General features: G+C 45.1%; 1 pseudogene; it reads right to left on the bottom strand.

The window, feature by feature from the left end:
- Positions 1-731: 731 nt before the first annotated feature.
- Positions 732-5,644, bottom strand: LOC115384892 (corepressor interacting with RBPJ 1 pseudogene; annotated as a pseudogene).
- Positions 5,645-15,062: the final 9,418 nt, after the last annotated feature.

Genomic DNA, 15,062 nt, shown 5'->3' with positions numbered 1-15,062 from the left:
GGAAGCTGGTGGGACACTTGTCCCACAGCTGGAAAAGGAAGAGCTCTGACTGAGGTGCAGAGGACCAGCATCCCTGAGCAGAACCTCGTTACACAGAGCCCAACAAGACGGGATCAGAGGAGAAAACAGTCTCTGGAGTGCTGGAACAGGCCGAAGCCATTTCACAGGTGCTTCATTCCTCGTGTCTAAAGTTAGTTTTTTTAGTGACTTTAAAATTTTGAATCTACAGATTTTGTTCTATTTTTTAATGAGTGTTCTAATAAAGTCCAGTTTGTTACAAGTCATATCTTTTTTATTTAATTCTAACAAATAGAACTAACCTATGGTAAAGAAATGTTTAAACTTTGAAACAAATAATAAAAAAAAGACTAAATTAAATATCGCATTCTATATAGCAATCACAATATTGAGGGGAAATATTCATTATTTTCCCCATAACGTTCAGCCCTAATTTAAAGCCAATCAACTGCACTAATTTTATTAGAAGAAAGTGTGTAACAACACTCTTGCATGAAAAAAAATAACGTCCAATACCATGAAACCAATATGATTTAAAAAAAAAAAAAACCGTGATAAGAATTTTTTGCCATTCCGCCCAGCCCTACCCCAGAGCACTAGCACCGTCAGAAGGGCCGGTGGCGGGGTGCGGTAACGCGCTGAGTCAGCAATCAGACCGAGTTTGAATCCAGTAGAGAACTGAAAATTCATAAAAGAAGTTTCAAAATGACGCCTTATGAGTTGCTGACTTTATTCACCAAGCGCTCCTGTAACAACACGCCGTCCTCCCTCCCAGGAGCTCCGACTCCTCTGGGCGACGGCCCGTGGTGCTGAGCGATACTCCGCTGCTCTGGAATCACGAAGGAACGGGGTTCAAATCATGGTGCGCCCTAACTCCCCACACCACCTGTACATCGTAAACATAGAGAATTAAAAAGTAAGATATACCCAAGTGAAAAAGAATTATTTCATATCCAAATGATTTATTTTCTATTCTTAAATGACCCTAACAGCCTCTTTTAATCCTATCAATGCACGACTAACGTTATAACTTTCACAGGAGGTAATATTAGAGTTCCAGAAGCTCTGGCTCCTCGTATTAGCGCTTTCTGGTGAAAGGTCAAAGGTCAGGGAGGTCAGTTAAAGGTATAGTGGACGATGTTCTCAGCCTATGAATTCTGGGATGTGAATCTCAACTACTGGTCCTCCAACATGTCAGTCACCCTGGAGAAATGCTTGCGTAACGCCGTCAAGCGCGCTCGCTCCCGCTATCTGCACATGCGCATTCAGAGTGTTTCTGTGGCCGTGAGCTTCGGTTTCAGCCAGGACTTACCGATGGCGAGTCTCACATAACCAAGCTGTAACTGTTTCGGAAAATAAGCTTTGTGAGCGAGGCCGATTGCAGAAACAGTAAACAGAGCCGTGCACGCCCGGGGAGGATGAGCTCACGCTTCCGCCATTGATAGGCGTTTCCTGGGAGAAGCAGGAGAGCAGGTAGGATGGTGTGGCGCATGCGCGTTTTTCAAAAAGCGAGTGACAGACGTTTGGCTTCGTCTTTTGAGAAAATCGTCCACTACACCTTTAAGTGGGTTCGGCTGTTCTGACCCAAACCTGACACACACTGTCTGTCATCACTTTTAACATATTAAAAAATCAGCCGTGGATGTTCGACCCTTTGGGAGATACTAATTAAAACAGGTGATATTTGCTTCATTTTACCTGAATCAGATGCAGAGAGTTTATTAAAGTGGGTTCTGCTGGTCCCAGAGGGCTGAAGTTTCACACACAGACATGTGGCACACCCCCAGGAGAAACACACTGAAGTCTCTTCTCGCTCAAGCCATTTGAGTTATTGAAGGAAACATGTCATGCTTGTGTATATTCTGACATACCCTGAATTAATTAACTGGGGGAGCTCTGCTGGTCCCACAAGGCTGAAAATACACAGACGATGTACTGCCTCTGCTCTCTGTTTCTGTTCTGATCTCTGCCCCATAAAGCCTCAGAGTGTCCTGAACAGCAGTAACAGCACAGAGCTCAGAGGAGGACAACGTCCAGCAGAGTCCTGAGCTGCTTCATGTGATCTTCAGATCAGCTCCAGAACAGAGCAGAGAGCTTCATGGAGGGTTTTCATGGCTGAGCAGCTGCATCAAGCCTCACTCTGAAGACATGGACCTGCTCTCTAGCTGGAGACCAACAACCAGAGACAAAGACCAAGAGGTTTTCCACTCTGCCCACCAGATGAGAGCTGCTTTAATATGGCCCATAATCCTCTGCTGCCTGCTGAACCAATACTCTCTGACTCTCTCAGCCTGGTCTTCATGCAGGCTGGTGGCGGGATGGATGAAGCACCGAGCCCAGGAACCCGGTTGATTCTTAGCCAGCTAACAGCCACCTGGACAGTTCTGGAGTGCCCCCGAGCAACAGCTCGCTCACCCCAGGTCTGAGGTCAGATCTGTCATGAGATTTCATCGTAGCATACACTCACGTCCAGATTGATAAATGCCAATCCAAGCGTTCCGATGGTCGTTCGCCGAACGTACGCCTGTTTTCTGGTGTAAGTTCGTTTGATAAATGAGGGCCTTTGTGTTCAAGAATCAGAAAACTTTAAATGCCTTTTTCTGCATGTTGACCAGGGATGCACATTTTATATATTTTTTACGACCGTTAACGACGCCCTGTAACCAGTTAATAACCGTTAACCGATAAGATTTAAAGCCCGTCCATGCTTCACATGTCTGCGTGGGTGTGCGTTGCGCATTGGTCTGCGCGGACCGATCTGCAGACGTCCGCGCAGCAGCCAGAATTTGTGACCGCGTTGCGCGCAGGTCGCGCCGGTATACGCATCGCCAGAGCGCCACAGAAAACAAGATATGACAGTAAAAGTGACGGCATCTCGTGGACGGAGACAGCAGACTGTCTGGAGGGAGGAGAAGGTCTGCCGAGGGAATCGCTCCGGTGCCCCGCGATTCAGAGAAAAGAATAAAGGCTACATAAATGTTAACGGGCATTTATTGAACACGTTGCTTTGCTTAACCGCCTTCACAATGCCGTCAGAACTCATTGGCCTCATGAACTCATGAGGGGGTAAAGATGATCTTTAATGGCTCCTTCCTTAAAGAAAAGATGCTTGTTGTCTTTAAATCAACTTATTGAACCGCTGTCTCTTGCAGACTTCTCCCACACAGCACCGCCTGTAGCTTTAAATGCGTACGCCCCTTAATGTGGTCCGACGAGCAACCGAACACGGAACAAAAAATAGGTTCCTCTCTAATCTACAAGATCTTTTTAACAAAATAAATGAACTTTATCTAAATGAACTTACTGATTTATTTATTGTGTATTTTCATGCCCTTTTTACTTGAGTGATTAAAGGAATACTCCACCCAAAAAATGATTTGGCCTCATTTTCTACTCACCCTCATGCTGAGAAACACTCTGGAGCACTTTTTTACGTTTCAAATGCAGTTGGAGATGTTTGGGGACTTTCGTAGTCCACAAACAGGGACCGACAGAGCCCGACAGAAAAAAAGGTCCATAAAGTCCACAAAACGTGCCCATTCTCCTTCATACTGCTCGTCCGCTGTAATCCAAGTGTCCTGAGCGCGTAACGTCCATAATTAATTCTTAACGAGATCATTTAGTATATTTTAAGAGCGTAAACAGTGCGCTCTCGTACAGCTCCATTGCATGTCTGCACGCGCACCCTGAACTACGGAAGTCGCGGCAGACCAAGCAACACGCTTGCGCGCTTTCAGCAACTACTTTTCTAAATTGCAAGCGTAGAAGAAGAAGTTCTGCTGTTTATATTCTGCTGTGAGTGACCGAGCTGTGGACAATCACAAAAGTGATTGGCTGCTGTTTTAAAGCTTTGAATTCGGTGTCCTGCTGAAAGGGCACAAGCGTGTTGCTTGGTCTGCTGCAGCTTCCGTAGTTCAGGGTGCGCGTGCAGACATGCACCTGAGCTGTACCAGAGCGCCCTGTTTGGGCTCTTAAAATATACTAAATGACCTCGTTAAGAATTAATTATGGACGTTACGCGCTCAGGACACTTGGATTACAGCGGACGAGCAGTATGAAGGAAAATGGACACGTTTTGTGGACTTTATGGACCATTTTTTCTGTTGGGCTCTGTCGGTCCCTGTTTGTTGACCACGAAAGTCCCCAAACATCTCCACCTGCATTTGAAAAGTCAAAAAAGTACTCCAGAGTGTTTCTCAGCATGAGGGTGAGTAGAAAATGAGGCCAAATCGTTTTTTGGGTGGAGTATTCCTTTAAATAATAAACCAAAAAATATGCCAGCTGTCTCTGATGGCAGCTACACTCCCACCAAATCACTTGTGATTTCTATCATGAACTTATGAATGGGCCTATTCTGCCTCTAATAAGGTGACAGTCTTGTGAATAGGTCTGTCTAAGTATACTCTTTTACATATCTAACTGGCCTTGCAATAGCTTTGACTAGTCTTGACCAGCTGGAGAATTTGAGAAAACGCTCTGCCAGAGAATCCATCTTTGCTGCTGTGAGATGTACAACAGCCTCATGTACTTCAGGGTCCTCATTGTCAAGTTCTCCCACCTTAACCTCTCTGCTGGGAAGCTCTTTCTGCCAGGGAAAATTGGGTCCTCTGAACCAGTTCGAAGCGATGAGCTCTTTTGCCTTTAACCCAGGGGAAGCATGGTCCGCAGGATTGTCTTCTGATGGAACATACTTCCACTGTGTTGGTTCAGTACTCTCTTTGATCCGTTGAATGCGGTTTGCAACGAAAATGTGAAAGCGTCTGGCATCATTGTTGATGTATCCCAAGACAACTTGCGAATCCGTCCAAAAGAATTCTTCTGCATTTTCAATCTCCAATTCAGTCTTGAGCATGTCCTTCTTGCCGGGGCTGCTCCTTCGTCTGTAATCTCCTGACTCCTCTTTATGTCGCCGAGGGATCGGCGACCTGCTCCCATGAGACGAGGCCTTCTTCTGACTCCCGACTCTCCGCCCTCTATCGGAGCCGCGATCCCGACAGGAATCCCTTCTCTTCTTCCTCTTCTGGCTCTTGGACTTGCTCCGACTGTCTGAATCTGAGTCACTGTCGCTGCTGCTGGACGAGTCACTGGAGCTTGCACTGCTTTTAGTCTTCTTCTTGTGCTTCCCTTTACCTTTCTTCTTCTTCTGCCTTTTGTCCTTCTTTGCCTTCTGGTTTTCTAGTCGATCCAGTTTTCTGAGGAGTTTCTGTTTCTGTTTGGTGGTCAGTGACTTCAGAAACTCCACTTCAGGATGATCTTCTTCTTCACTGGCGACGTAATCCTGCGATGGATCGCAAACAGCGGAATTCCTACTAAGGACACATCTTTTCAGGGCAAACCCACTGTTTCGCATCTCCGCCGTGAACTCAGAGGGCTGCATCGACAGACCTGCTGCTTCCTCGGAGGCCACAGCGCTGGCATTGATACCCGACAGTCCGAACAGAGGACACTCTCTGTCTGTGTTCACGTGGCCCCATTTATGACATTTGATGCACCTCTCATTGCGCACCTGGATTCCAAACGGCTGATCTCTAATATTCATGTCATCTTTAGTGTATTTGTCTCTAGGTGCCCCCTTCTGCCACTCAAACTTGTACTCTTGGTCTCCCTCCTCTTTGGTTTCACTCATGAAGTGTAGTCTTTGTGATACTGTTTATCTCTCTCAAATCTTTTCTTCAGACACTTGAGTCGGTGTTCTGCACAGCTCTTGTTGTTTGGTAGTCTTGGTCTGTCCTCTTTAAATGGCAACGGCAGCTCACAATGTCCATCTTCTTGTAGTTTCACTTCTTCTTCCATTAACGAAATGAAGCACAAATCTTTAGTGAGAAATGAGAATCTTCCACTTTCCTTTCATTGAAATCAGACTGAAGTGTTTTAATCACATCTGATGGTGTGATTACTTCCTTGACTTGTGTGCGACAGATGTAATGCACCTCCGTTGACAGCTGATCAGAGGGTGAGATGGGTGTCACTTCTTTGACAATGATCCTGTGGCTGCATCCAATAGAATCTCCATAATCCACACAAGGATTGGCACCTCCAGCCAAGATCTGTCCTTCAAGCGAAAGGCTCATTGTCTTTTCCTGACAACTTCTCTGGGTACCAACACCTGTGAACAGTTGTCACCTATAAGCAGACCAACATCGCATTCAATTAGTGGAGCGATTTCTTCAGCGAGGTGCTCTAAGTGTGGCCATGCTCTTGCTGTCTTGGGTGTAGGAATATGGCTTGCATTGGCAGGGATAAACTCTCTTGTGTATGTGTTGGGAAGACGGATTCTCTTTGATGAGTCGAAGCCTCTGACTTGTAACCCCGATAACCTTTGACTTGGAACAACTGCGTCTTTGGAGGATAATGTGGAAAGCCTTAGCTGCACATCTTTCTTCTCTGTGTCTAAAGCATCAGCCTTCTCTTTCAGAATGAATGTTGTGTCGCTCTGACTATCCAGGAGGGCATAAACCAGCATTTCCTGTTCTGGGTTGCTTGCAGTGGATAACCAAACAGGAACTATTGTAGAAGTGAGATCACTATCATCAGTCTGGATTACACGATTTGAGATCACCTCACTTAATGTTTCTTTAACTTGTTCTTTAGGTTGTTTGATTTCCTTTTGTTCTTTGTCGCCATCATTCTTTCTCAACTCTTTGTCTCGTTCTTCATGTAAACATGTTGGGTGTTTTCCTTTGCATTTATTACAAATACTTCTCTTTTCACATTTCTTGGAAAAGTGTCCAAAACTGAGACATCCAAAGCACAGTCCTTTTGACTGCACAAACTTCACTCTTTCAGATATTGGCTTTTCCATGAACTTTCGACATGTCTGAATTTTGTGGTTTAATTTCTCACAGAAAATGCATTTGCTTGTATCTGTCTTCTCTTCTCTTTTGCTGTAACGCTCTTTGAGTTTCAGCATTCTCTGCTTCTTGTTTTACAAGTCTTTGTTTATTTTCCCATTCAAGATCTTCAAGTTTCTGTCTTTCACATTCCATTTGTTCCATCATCTTGAGGGTGGCTTCAGTTGCGGCCAGTTCTGCTGCTGCTTCTCGCCTTTTAGCAGACAACTTGCTCGAGAGACTTGAACTTCCACTGCTTGATTGCTTGGATCTTTGAGAGCCTGCTGAAATAAACACTGAACCAGCTTCACTCCAGTGCACTGATCTCTTTTCTTTTTCTTCAGCTGCAAGAGTTTGTCCTGCATGGTGTATGATCTTTTCAGAAACTGCATGACATGTGTCTACTCTGCGCCGAGTGTCTCCATCAGGTGTTTCATAACTGCGTAGCTCTTCATACGCTCGCTTCACAACTTCAGATGTATTTTTTATTTGAACCATGTGATCATGCAAAGTTGTGCTGTCACGTGCATCAAGAGCTTTTTTTGCTTGTTTAGCAGCAGTTTTCCACTTTTCATAACTGAGCTTAAAGCGAGTTTGAAGCTTATTCAACCTTTCTTCATGCAACACCTGGCCTTTCTCAGTCCGCTTTCTCGTTCTCTGACTTCTCCTTAAGACTTCTTTTTCAGCAGCCTGTCCAGCTAAGCTTGTGTCTGCAGTTACTACTTCCACAGTTTCTTCTTGCTGAAACTCTGCTGCTTCAGCGCCACAGGCCTTTGGGTCAGTCATGTTCATCTTACTTGGGCTCTATTTTTTCCTTTTTAACTTAAATGCTTTGCAGAAATGTGGCTGTAACTCAATTTAAATGCCACTTCTTAAATGTACTTTTGAACTGAAAAACACTTCTCTCATTTACAAATGAACTTAAATGCTTGTCAAAGCTCCAAAATCTAAATAATAAATCTTCCTTCATTTATTAGAATCAGAAACTATAACTTTCAGTCTCAGACAAAATTGCAAAATATTGCCCTTTTAATAATTTTAGATTTACCCTTTATGATTGTCAAGCACTTCAAATTAACTTAGAATTACCTTAATTACCTTAACAACAGCCAGTTTGCATCAAAAAAGCAATTTCTTAACTTAATCTTGGACTTCAGACCACAGCACTTCTTCACATTTCACTTGTTTAAACGTGCACTAGGTAGTAGGAGAACCACGCTGCACTCCTGGACTCTGGCGTCCTCTGCTTTGGGAAGTCCGCATGCAGTCAGTCCTTTCTTGCGATGCTTGAGAGCGACGTCATCCGTTAACGAGCTGCTCGTCGTCGGGTCGGCAGCTGCGACAGGACCCGCTCTCCTCTCCTTCTTCTCCAGCACGAAGCAGGATGAGTTCTGACTGTTACTCCCCTCGAGTTCAAAATCAAGCCTCCAAAGTTCTTTGGGTTGAAACGGGCATTTATTGAACACGTTGCTTTGCTTAACCGCCTTCACAATGCCGTCAGAACTCATTGGCCTCATGAACTCATGAGGGGGTAAAGATGATCTTTAATGGCTCCTTCCTTAAAGAAAAGACGCTTGTTGTCTTTAAATCAACTTATTGAGCCGCCGTCTCTTGCAGACTTCTCCCACACAGCACCGCCTGTAGCTTTAAATACGTCCCTTAATGTGGTCCGACGAGCAACCGAACACGGAACAAAAAATAGGTTCCTCTCTAATCTACAAGATCTTTTTAACAAAATAAATGAACTTTATCTAAATGAACTTACTGATTTATTTATTGTGTATTTTCATGCCCTTTTTATTTGAGTGATTAAATAATAAACCAAAAAAATATGCCAGCTGTCTCTGATGGCAGCTACAATAAACTTTAATACTAAATGATAACGCGCTGACAATGTATGTGCTTAATTTTCTCTAAATAATCTGTAATAAAGGAGCAGAGAAACAGTCTGTAGTGCCGGAAAAGCTTCTGGAGGATGTGTGGAACAGTGCGCCTGAACGCGCACAGCGTGGAGCGGTGGAGCGCCGAGGCTCCAAAGCGACGCGAAGCAGGACGACCTTTAAACGCCCTGCTGAGCGGCTCCATGCTGCCGCTCAGACATTCCGACACACCGCCATTTAGACACATCACCATCCTGAAATACCGCTATTCCGACACGCAGACGTCCCTCCATTCCGACACAGAAATGTGCGTCACCCCGAGTGAGCGGCTGACTTGGCGCTGTCCGGTGCTTTACTGCAGATTTACAATGACAGCAAATTCTCATCTAAAATGTAAAAAAAGCGACAAGATTTAGATAGAATCAACAGCACTGTAGGCTTCAATTATCTCCTGTTGTTTTTAAAATTATGTGGAGAGTGAGCGCACTAGTGATTTCTTTTGTGTTGTGATTAATTTCCTAAATAAAGTTTTAGCTTCTGAAATCCGATTTTTAAACAGTTCTGATGGAGCTTAATGTTGATCTGGATGCTGCGGCTTCATACCGAAACACTTCACTGTAAATCTGGACGACCCGCGGCGTCTGGAGAGAAAAGATAATATTCAATGTAACGCCGGTTTTGTGCTACATGCATCAATGCGCACAAAGATACACACCCTCCTCTACTGCACAACATGAAGGCACCTGGAATTAATCAGTGAATTAAGGAGTCGTCTGCAGCGCCGTCATTGATATCTGTAATATAATGCCAGCTGCATGAAGACGCACGGCTCTGTGGAGAGCTCCTCCAGCTGGAGCTAAAAAAAAATAACCGATAGTATTAACCGGTCAAAGTTCCTGTTATCAGTTAACGGTTACACGGTTAACCATGTGCATCCCTAATGTTGACAGGTCCTGTGTTAAAACTCAACGAGTTGGGTGTGGACATTAGTGGGAGTTTTGAGTTTCATTCCATGAAGCCTCAATCAGTGGCTGTTCCTTCTGTTTTAGAGCTTTGAAGACCAACCTGTTGAGCCAGTGGAGGGCGCTCCACGCTGCTCCATAAATGTTGATCTGCTCACCTTGAATTTAGAAATTTACACGTCATAATCAGATTTGTACATATATGCGAGTCCTGTGTATTACTCAGCTAGTTGTGTTCAGACATGAGGAGGGCTGTTGAGTTCTGTCTTTGGAGGTGTATACCAGTGTTCGGTGATGGATTTCTCTGTTGCTGTGATTTCAGACTTGCAGAGACACTGAATTCAACAAAAATCATTCAGAACAAGGTCACTCTGAAGTAATTTTTGTTTCCCTTTTTGTGTCACCAGAGCTGTGAACATGTTAGTCACAGAAGAATTGTGAAGTTTTGAAAAATGTACCTTTTGTCGTGGCCCTGAAGTTCCTCTCAAATGGAAAGGTGAACGATGTAAAGGTAAGGTTGGGGTTTTGTGTTTTACTGTGCAACCAAATCGTTTTCATGGCTGACTGACTCAAATGATGGTGGTCGACTAAATCCACACGCCACCTTAAAATCCATGAAAAGACACATGCTGATGTTGCTCAACTTTTAAGTCTTCAAAAAAAAAAAAAAAAAAAAATGCAAAAGCTCGCTAAGCTCCGCAACAAAGGAAACTACAATCATAACAAAGAGGTTCTCACAAGTGGGACTGGTCGCTGAAGGTCAAACGCACAGCTCAGAACAAGTACAATTCCAACGACTATGTGCATTGCATGTACTGCCAGTCATATCTCAAAGCGATCTTTGGCGACGTTTGTACATTTGTTCTTCAAAATCAGCAATGTCAAAGTTGGAGACTGGAAGAAATAGGGTGTTGACCTGGGCCACAATGTCTGAGTCAATCAATGCCAACAAATATGGCCAGGTGTTTGGAAGCTTCTGGGTGGGATGGAAGATGAGATAGCTGCTGCAGTGTGCAGTGATTTTTGCATTCTCCAGCTTGGCCAGTCTCTTCTAAATGAGCGTGGACAGGACTAGGAGTGTAACGGTATTTGTATTCGTCCCGTACCGTCACAGTACGGGGGTCATGGGTCGGTACACACAATCACACCACGAATACATGAGTGAGTAAAAAAAAAAAAAAAAAAAAGTGAGTCCTGATTCCAACCTTCCAACCTTAGGTGGCGGTAATGAGCCTAACAGCTGCCAGCGACCAGCATTACCACAGAAGAAGAAGAACAAACAGATCCAAACATGAACAAACGAAGAAGAAAGTACAATCGGAATGAGAGATGCAGGGTGGAGCTGGAAGACCCGCCAGTCTCCTGTAAATCTGTCGCGTGGGAAAGCTTGGGAAAGATGCTCTGGTTCATTCGTGAGCTTTTGTTTCTTTTTCCCCGCTGTACCGAAAAACGTACTGGACCGTGACCCTGACACCGAGGTACGTACCGTACCGTGGCTTCTGTGTACCGTTACACTCCTAGACAGGACACCGCAAAATATGATTATGTGCAACAAAAAATTAGAGAAATTGGAAGACTTTTGCTGACACTACCAAACGAATATGCCATACGTGCTCTTGAGGATGCTGTCAAACCTTCAACTTTTCTTACTGTCAGTGAAGCAATCAAAAAGGTGTGGGGATTTGATGAGGACACGCACAGCGACAAAACGCCAAGTCTTGCACTCAAGTTGGGACATGGCTGGCAAAAAGTTTGTGACATTCTGCATTGCAGAGCTCTGATGAACCAAGAGAAGGAGCTGATTGACTCTACTGAAACCTCCAAAGCCTTGTACTCAAAATATCCAGAACTCATTTCACACAAAGCTCAACAACAATGAATGAGCGGCTCTTTAACAAGCCTTCAACACGACCTTTTACAGAAGATGTGCAGAAGCTTCACAAACACCTCGAGGAGACTGCAGAAGAAGCACTGAAGGAGTTAAAAAACATCATCGCCACAAAACCACAGCAGACTGTGCAAAGCAACCATGGCAAATATCATATTTAATGAAGACGAAGTAGAGAAGTATCAAAGATGCAAATGCAGAGTTTCCTTGAGAGGGACACAGGTGCTTTCCATGACGATGTTGCTGCTGGACTGACAAAATCTGAACATGAACTTTGCAATCACTTCAGTCGTGTGGAAATCAGGGGCAGAAGAGGCCGGGACCTGGCTGTTATTGACCCCAGACATGATCAATGCCTTAGAAAGGCTCATCAGCAAAAGGAAAGCCTGAGGGGTTCCAGATGAAAACCACTTCCTCTTTGCAAGGCCACACTGTCTGACACCGTACAGAGGACAAGACTGCCTCCGACAACTTGCAAGTGAACGTGGGCTCTTAGCAAAGCCAAGTCAGTAAATTCTACTCTCATCAGTGAGGCCGTGCGTCTTCAGAGGTCTCACGATTCGATTACAATTGTTTTTTGTTTGTTTTTGTAGCTCTTGTAGAAAATGCAAGAAGGGCCAAAAAACTACAGTGCTCTGCCAGAGAGGTTGAGGCTGTCGAGAAACATTCTGGAGACCACATTCCAGAGGGACGATTGGCAACAATGATAGAACGCAAGCAACGCAACATGACCGAACATCTGCACTTGCTGATCGCTCTGTCCAAAATATTAGAGACTTATGAGGAATCGTGGTGTGACTTTAAAAAAGCAGAATGCCTGAACAGAACATTAAAGAAGTTCCACCATTTTACAACCTAATGTCAATGACCTTGGGTCATCCGAAGCTCCAGGACTCAAACACCTCAACAAAATCTGAACTTCAATAACAAAACCAGGCTAGATTTGGCTCGGAAAGTTCAAACCTTGTTGAGGTGTTTGGGTCCTGCAGCATAGCAGGGTTTCCCTCAGTGCTTTATAGGCCTGGCGGGCCTCCAGGCTTTTCTTGCCCCCCCGCCAGGCTAAGCTTCGCTGGTTTATTTATTGTAAAAGTGTTTTTTTTATGCACCAAAACAGCGATACCAAAGACGGTCTGTAGAGCTTTTGAGCATCTGGTGATACGGTTGCAATGGCGACACCTTCTGGTCGATACGTGAACACACAGGGGTCAGAGGTGAGGCGTGTTTTCATCAGAGAGCCGCGGCTCGCTGATGAGGCAGAGCCGGTGCGAGTTAGCATGGATGCTAGCACGTCATCAGAGCAGCCTTCTGCGAGTCGCGATGGTAAACATCAAACTACCGGACTTAATCCAAAATGGTTCGTGTTCTGTCCTCAGAATGATTCACTGTCCAGACGGGGGAACTGCGGTGCTTCTGTTTGATGAAGCAGAACGAACAACATGCTTAAGGCTGTCTTGAAGGCTGGGCACGTTAACGTGTCATTAACGAGTTAATTCTTGTTCAACTTTATGCCACCTCAAGTGGTTTTAACAGCAGAGTGAGCTTCCTCTGCTCTGGAGAACAGCGGCTGCAGGAAACACAGGTGTTTCAGATAAAATGGTTTCCCTGTTAACTGGTGACCAAATGACTTCAGCGTCCGTCGGTGCTGCTTGTAACGGCAGATGTGGAAAAACCCTGACAAAAAATCTGTAAGCGGACCCGGTGAACGATGTTCTAACTGCATTTATAATGAAGTTTTGAATGTCTTTCATTCTGATGACTGTGATTTTGACATCTGCTGTTAAAGGCTACAGGAAGCAGATCAGCAGTCAAGGGGAAACCAGTTAATCCAAACAGGACGGGACCGTCAGGAACTCAGCAGAACAAGGTCACAGCTCATATCTGGAAATCATCTAAATGTGTCAGTAACTGTTGATGGCAGAGGGGGTTTTAGCTAAAAGCGCCGTGTCGTTGTGGTTTGAATGAAACAGGAAGATCCAGACCCGGTCCGGTGTTTGGAGCGGTGGACTGTCCGTCCTGTGTTTCCTGCTGTGTGCTCTGGAGCAGAGGAAGCTCACTCTGCTGTTGAAACCACTTGAAACGGCATAAAGCTGAACACACAGAGCTCAGTAGAACCACCCACCGTTTTCTGACACTGAAAAGCATCCTGGACATTATATTTCACAGCCACAGCGTTCATGTGTAAATGTTGATTCGTATCGCCGCCGTAATGACCGGAGCAGGAAGTGGAAATTATTCTGCCTGGTGAAAACCGGACGTCTGTCCCGGTCTGGAGCACAGAGTCTGTTCACCATGAAGTCACTTCACTGAGTCCAGACCGCCCCAAATTCTTCACAGCACCAGCAAAACCACACTATGCTCTTTCTCTTACCCATAAGTCTGTGCTGCAGACACATTTGGACTCAGTTTTCAAAGTGTTGAAGACTTCACTACTCTCTGGTAAAGTGCTTTCTGACCTGTGCAGAAATGACTTGAAATGTTCAAAATGAAGTTTTCATTCATGTTCATTTCAGAGTGTGGAGTAAAGTGGACAACAGTAAATCTAATATTGGACTGTCCACTAATCTGTCTTCATTTTGTCATTGCAGGATGTCCATGAAAAGAACTGTGATGGGCAGACAAGCCGCCCCACCTCCACTGAAGATTTTGTTGGCAGCAGAGAGGGGGGTCGTGACCTTGTCATGGGAGGAGAGGAAAGATGGAATATTTCCAAAAATCCAAAAAGGAAATGTAGTTCTCCCTCCTTCCCCAGCCCAGCAGTCCCCCCAGTTGGTCCTGGTTTTTATACAATGTGTGGCTGATTTGTAGATGACCTGCACATCTGTTGTGCGTCCAGCTGTGGCAAAGACTGGACGCTGTTGTGGACTCACTTCTACGTTCCTGAGAAACATGTCAAGGCCATGAAGGGTTATCAGATCAACTCTTCTCCCAGGATGGCTGAAACTTGCAGCAAAAAACATGAACCTCAATCTGAAGATGTTTCCTGAAGACTCCAGAACCTTCCCCGTGACGTGGAGCCTCCTGGAGAGCACAGTGACGTCCAGGGGAACCAGCAAGAGGTGCGGGGCAGAATCCAATATGGCGGGATTACGGGTGCTGACGTCTTGAAATGGGGCATTTCCATGTGTTTCTATACCTGCTTCTGCTCTGTCTCTGTGTTTTGATCTCTTGTCCTATAAAGCCTCTTAGAGTGTCTTGAAAAGGAGGACAACGTCCAGCAGAGTCCTGAGCTGCTTCATGTGATCTTCAGATCAGCTCCAGAACAGAGCAGAGAGCTTCATGGAGGGTTTTCATGGCTGAGCAGCTGCATCAAGCCTCACTCTGAAGACATGGACCTGCTCTCCAGCTGGAGACCAACAACCAGAGACAAAGACCAAGAGGTTTTCCACTCTGCCCACCAGATGAGAGCTGCTTTAATATGGCCCATAATCCTCTGCTGCCTGCTGAACCAATACTCTCTGACTCTCTCAGCCTGGTCTTCATGCAG

Source organism: Salarias fasciatus, unplaced genomic scaffold (assembly GCF_902148845.1).
Source record: "Salarias fasciatus unplaced genomic scaffold, fSalaFa1.1, whole genome shotgun sequence".
In the NCBI taxonomy this organism is placed as follows: domain Eukaryota; kingdom Metazoa; phylum Chordata; class Actinopteri; order Blenniiformes; family Blenniidae; genus Salarias; species Salarias fasciatus.
The sequence above is the reverse complement of the archived record's forward strand: the minus strand, read 5'-3'. Positions and strand labels throughout refer to the sequence as shown.